The sequence below is a fragment of the Meles meles genome, chromosome 10 (assembly GCF_922984935.1).
Source record: "Meles meles chromosome 10, mMelMel3.1 paternal haplotype, whole genome shotgun sequence".
NCBI lineage: Eukaryota > Metazoa > Chordata > Mammalia > Carnivora > Mustelidae > Meles > Meles meles.
This window is the reverse complement of record NC_060075.1, coordinates 14166371-14172270: the sequence shown is the minus strand read 5'-3', so window position 1 is coordinate 14172270 and position 5900 is coordinate 14166371.

Genomic DNA, 5900 nt, shown 5'->3' with positions numbered 1-5900 from the left:
TTTGTCTTCATGAATACATTTATGACTTTTATTACTATAGGATTATTATTATCTCAATAAACACTTTTGAATGAGTATGTGTGAACTGATGTTAAGATAGTCAGGGGTCACACAGGCACAAGTTCTGAGAGAACCCCCTTTCCTCCTAAGTGGGAAGCCAATCCCTGCTAAGCAGGTAGACGAACCTGCTTGACAAGGAAGTGCCTTCTGTGGGAGGTTACTTAAGGAGTTTGGACAACCAGCTTCAGAACAGAGATCCCAGACCCGGTCAGCTTCTGAGGTGTGAGTTGCTCTCAGCTGGCAAGCCCCCAAACCTTTCTTTCCAGAACAGAAACTACTCCCCATCCAGAAAAGGAAAACAGGGCATCTCGCTGTGGGCTATGGGAGTCTAGCCTGATGTGGCTCATTGGAAGGACGGGAGAGTAGATCTGAGAGGTCAGTGATGCTCAGTCCTGCCAAGCCGATGCCCCACCACACCCCAGGGTGAAAGGGACATCCCGAGTCTCCTGACTTCATGGATATGATGCCCTTCGCTCCCTCCTCTTTTTGCTTTGCTCCTCGAAGGCCAACCATGATTACTGGTTGGAATAGTGAACGGGGGGCGCCTGGGTGGCTCAGTGGTTAAGCCGCTGCCTTCGGCTCAGGTCATGATCCCAGGGTCCTGGGATCCAGCCCCGCGTCGGGCTCTCTGTTCAGCAGGGAGCCTGCTTCCTTCCCCTCTCTCTGCCTGCCTCTCTGCCTACTTGTGATCTCTCTCTTTCTATCAAATAAATAAATAAATAAATAAATCTTTAAAAAAAAAAAAGGAATAGTGAACGGAATATATAAATAAGGTAACAGGATGTCTCTGAGAAGTCAGATCTTTTTCTGGAAAGCTTTGTCCCTCCCTGATGGTTTCACCTTAGCAAAGCGGTTCGGTAGGTCCGCCAACACGGATCTGAGCTGTCTACACTCACAGCACAGGGACAGTGTCCAATCATTAACAGGCTCAGAGAGGCCCAAGTTCTTATAACACTTTCAGTTTTCAATTGTCTGACCCTCTGCCATTGTTTTAGGGGACCAGCCCGGTGTCCTTTGACTCCTGCCATTGACCTATGATCTCTCAGTCGCTTTTGGCGACTCTGGCCGTAGCAGGGGAAGATAAGCGGTGGAAGTTAGTTCAAGTGTCTACCAAGCAGACATAAATGAAATTCTCCTTTGATAAGAATCCAATAAAAAGCCTTAAAATATAGAGCAGGAGAATACAGTTGGGGGTTAAAGAGAGAGAGAGAGAAAAAGAGAGAACAAACCAGACCTTTCTTTCTGCCTTCAACACCGATGACCCTGAGGCTGGAGAGAGCCAAGCAGCCTCAGTTCAAAGAAGCTCAGCTGGACACAGGAGAACACAGTATTACCTTCCACGGTAATAATAGCTCAGTTCTCCGGGCGTCTGGGCAGCTCAGTCGGTTAAGTGTCTGCCTTCCGCTCAGGTCATGATATCAGGGTCCTGGGATTGAGCCCCGCATCGGGCTCCCTGCTAGGCGGGGAGCCTGCTTTTCCCTCTCCCTCTGCCTCCCACCCCTGCTTGTACATGCGCACGCTCTCTTTCTCTCTCTCAAATAAATAAACAAAATCTTAAAAAAAAAAATTCTGTTCTCATTGGCAGGGCTTGAAAGAATCCCCATTTTCCTTCTTTCTCATCTCAGTCTCATACTCAAGTCAGGGTAGCAGAGGGCACAGGCTCATAAAGTTACATTAAAGAGTTTGCAGGCTGAGCCCCTCACATAATGCCATTGTGACCTTCGGTGAGACCCTCACGAGCAAGGGGGAGCTGAATTTGGTAGCACCTACCTACGAGGCTGCCACGAACCCAGTGGGGTAAGGCGTTTACAATGGTTCTGCCACTGGATACAGCTCATGAAATCCGAGCTGCTATTCTTTCCTTTTCCAGATCTTTCTCCTTATATGTTCCTTTCATTACCTGGTTTCATTTAAAGAAATTATGAGGGCAGCATTGTAGATTGTTACGAAAGATTGAAGATGGCAGTGACACAAATATTTGGGGAGGGGGGAAAGGGCATAGGGAAACCAGGGGGATAGAGAAATATATGAAATGGGAAAGATACAAAAATGCCCTTTAAAAAGTTAAAAAAAAAAAAAAAGTTAAAATCACTTTGATGTTTGGGAAAGGACACATGTCCTGCGCATAGCTTACACTTAGAATGCTTTCTACAACAACTGTAAAAGGACAGTTTAGCTCAGCATTAACTATAAATCTACCGGTTGACTTAATTATTATATGTCTTGAATTCTTGTTGTGCATGGGGCTACAAGACGTTGAAGGAATCTGAGTTGTCAGTCTGTGCCTATTTGTTGAGAATCAGACAGAACCTAAGAACTAGGGGAGAAAGTCAGCCTTACAGTAAAACAAAGAGAACCATTATGTTCTCTGCACTCAGTGTCCTCCACGGTTTCAAAAAAGATACAGAAAGCCCTGGTTTCCAAAAAGGGAGCTGAGAATAAAATGAACCCGGATTCACAGAGAACACCTTTTTTTCCCCCCCACAGCTCTAATTAGTCTTGTTTTGTGCGCTGTCACCAACATAAATGTCTGCCTTTCCGTTTCTTTTTTATCACCTTCAAGGATTTGGGAACAAAGAAGTTTTGTCCCAACTAAAATTAATTGCCCAATCTTTCTCATGATTTCTAGAACTCTTTATCTAGAATTATTTCTAAAACAAATACATGTAATTTGTTCATTTGTTCAAAAAATATTGAGTCCCTCCGGCATGGTAGGCGGGGTGGGGTTGGTGGAGAGGGGGGACACACACAAGAACACACATAGCCCCTGCCGGTGAGTTGCTCATGGGCTGTGCAGGAGAGAGGCTTGTGGAGAAGTCAGTGTACTGGAGAGTTAGGGGAGCAGTGCCTGGTGCTTCAAGAGGGGGACACTCGGGGACAGTGTCCACCCAGAGGGACAAGAGGCTAAATCTGCCCATCAGTGTGAGGGTAAGGAACGTTTCCAGGGGACACATTTGATGACTCCTTTTCAGATATGCTTTCCAAATGGACCTCCTTCTTTCCTATTCTGTAGGACTTGGGGAACTCTGAAGTCATTAGGAACCACTACTTTGCAAAGGCCTCATAGACATATGGGGATATTGGGTGCCTGCGTCAGGTCATGCTCCTGGGGTCCCAGGACTGAGTCCCACATAGGGTTCCTGGCTCAGCAGGGAGTCTGCTTTTCTCTATACCCCTCCCCACTGCTCATGATCTGTCTCTCTCTCTCTCTCTCTTTCACTCAAATAAATAAAATCCTTTTTTAAATGTAGGAATATTTTTACAGTCTCGAAACTAGCTGATACCATCAGCACTACTGGTTAGGAAATGGTGGACAGAGACACTCAGCCCAGCCCATCCTTCCTCACCCAGTCAGTATCTGATTCCCTGCTGAGCGCCCCTGCTACTAGTTACCCTCATTGCCTCCGGGCAGCTCCCCAGAGTGAACCCAGAAGTCGTTCCTCTCAAGGACAATGATCTTCCTTATATCTAGAAGTCCTTTGGGTACCTCACACTTAACATTAAAGCACACCTTGGTTTTCACAAACACTCGCAGCACTTTACAGGGGACCCTGACCGAGATTCCCCACAGAGTTCCCCTGTTGGGTTTTCTCACAGACATTCTTTTCTTCATATTTCTTCTTGAAGATGGCTTTTATGGGGATGACCAAAGGTCATGGCTGAGGAAGGGGGTGAAGGGAACAGGAGTCCAGGTGGGAGGGGGTGAGCAGACAGGCGAGGTCAAAGTCCTGGAGAGAGCAAGCTGTGGCCTCTCGGCGGCCTCCAAGCTTCCAGAAGCGAGGAGCCAGCACAGAGCGGGTGCGGAAAGGCAGTCAGACTCGGGCACAGCTGTCTACTTCCTCCTCCAGGTGCTGAGCACAGTGCCCTCCTCTAAATTCTGGAAGCATTTACCACCTGTACGAGCTCCCTGGAATTAGGGACAAACAGGTTTAGGCATCAGGTTCCCAGGCAAGCACACTTGGAGATGGACAGGAAGGTGACCGGGAAGGCCCTCAGGTTCCATCGCTGACGGGGAGTGAGGGAAACAGGACCAGGCTAGGGAGGTGTTGAGCTGTGATATGGTCACAACAAAGGCCTCTGCTCTCCCGTGGGGAGCTCTGGAGCTGGGACGGCCCCGAGTGTCCAGAACTGGGGCAAGGGAGCCATACCCCAGCACTGACCAGTCTATGGATGTGGGCTGCCCCAGGAGAAGGAGGTGACCTTGAGCAAGGGCGGCAATTTCTGGATGGGGACTCAACTCAGAGCCACCAGCCAGCCACTCCCAGCCACAGGGAGAATGAGCCCGCCCAGACCCCGCCTCCGAGGGGGATGATTACACAATAAAGTATCCATCGTTACCTGAACTTCTCATTTCATTCCGATGCTGGAGGATGAACATGTTGCTCTAAGTGTCCCCACAATGCCCTGCCTCTGGAAGTCTCCCTGGACAGAATTATCAACTGGGCCTAAGAACACCAAAGTCCCTTATGCTCCTGGGATGCCAGCCACCATAATCAGGCGTGTGGAGGACTGTCCTCCTGGCTCGCCATGCCTCTTCCTAGAATCCAGAAAATCCGAACCTCAAACCCTGCGGATCTAGAAAGTCCTACAGCAGGTCTCAGGATGGGCTTGGGGTCTGGCCACCTCCGCATCACCTAATCACCTAGGAACTTGATAGAAATGCAAATTCTCGGGCTGGCCCAGCCCTTCTGCATCAGAAGCTCCCAGGGTGGGGTCCGCCGCCTGTGTTCTAACAAGCCCTCCCCGTGACTCAGGCTCACTAGTTGGAGAAGCGTGGCTGGTACGCGTGGGAGGCAGGAGATCCTGTGAATCACATTTCTGCAAGGGCTCGCACCTGGCCGGGGAAGAAGAGAGAGACGGGAGCGGGAACGGCAGAGAATGTCAAGGGTCACGGTGTCCATCCAAGGACACAGCGTGTCTTCCGGGCCCAGGGGAAGGAGCCAGGCAGGCCCCCGCCACGCATCCCACACCTGACGCCCCCCAAGCCGAGGCGTGACAAGGATGGAGGGGTGTCCTTGTGGGCTTCCCGACTCTCGCTGTGTTCTAGGGGTCTCGGGCCGGTTGTGGTTTCCTTACTGTAGTTGAAGGGAGGTGCACTGGGTGTTACTTCCTTGGCAGAGAAAAAACAACCTTCGGCCCAAGCCTCTCCCCTCTGTGGGAAGGAGAACTGAAACGGGCCGTGGGCTGGGGAGGGAGGGGGGCTGACTGGGGTTTCTGGAGCCGCCGAGACTTTCTGGTTTAATCTGACAGCGCCGCCTCAGCCATGCTAGGAAAACAGAAGTGGTTCCTTCCATCGCCCGTTCAGTTTCTGCAACTGCTCACGTCGCTGGGATTCTCGGAAACCTGCCCGGGCTCGGGTCACGGAAGACAGAGACCTTGGGATGGGTGTGTGGAGCTGCGCGAGAGACCGCAGGGCCCCTCACCTGCGAGAGTGACATGTGGACCCAGTCTGCATAGCTTGGAGCTAACAGATGCGAGAGGCATCTAAGCTAGACCTGTCGGAAAGGAAAACGGCAGAAGCCCCCAAGGAGGAAGCCTGAAGGAAGGACAGGCCCAGGAGGCCGGGAGAAAAGGAGAGGAGAAGGCTCGGGGCCCCCACCCCCGTAAGAGCAGGAGCAGAAGCAGAGAGGCAGGGAAGCCAGGGGGGAAGCAAGTCCCCCTGGACCAGAGGGTCGGGCCAGACAAGCCAGCGGATGGGTCAAGGCCAGCCTTAAGGGACGTCCTCAGCAGCATCGCCAGATAAAACACAGGACACCTCGTTCAACTTGAACTTCAGAGAAACAAAGAATCATGTTTAGTATAAGTACATCCCCAATATTGCAAGACTTTCTGTTCTAAAA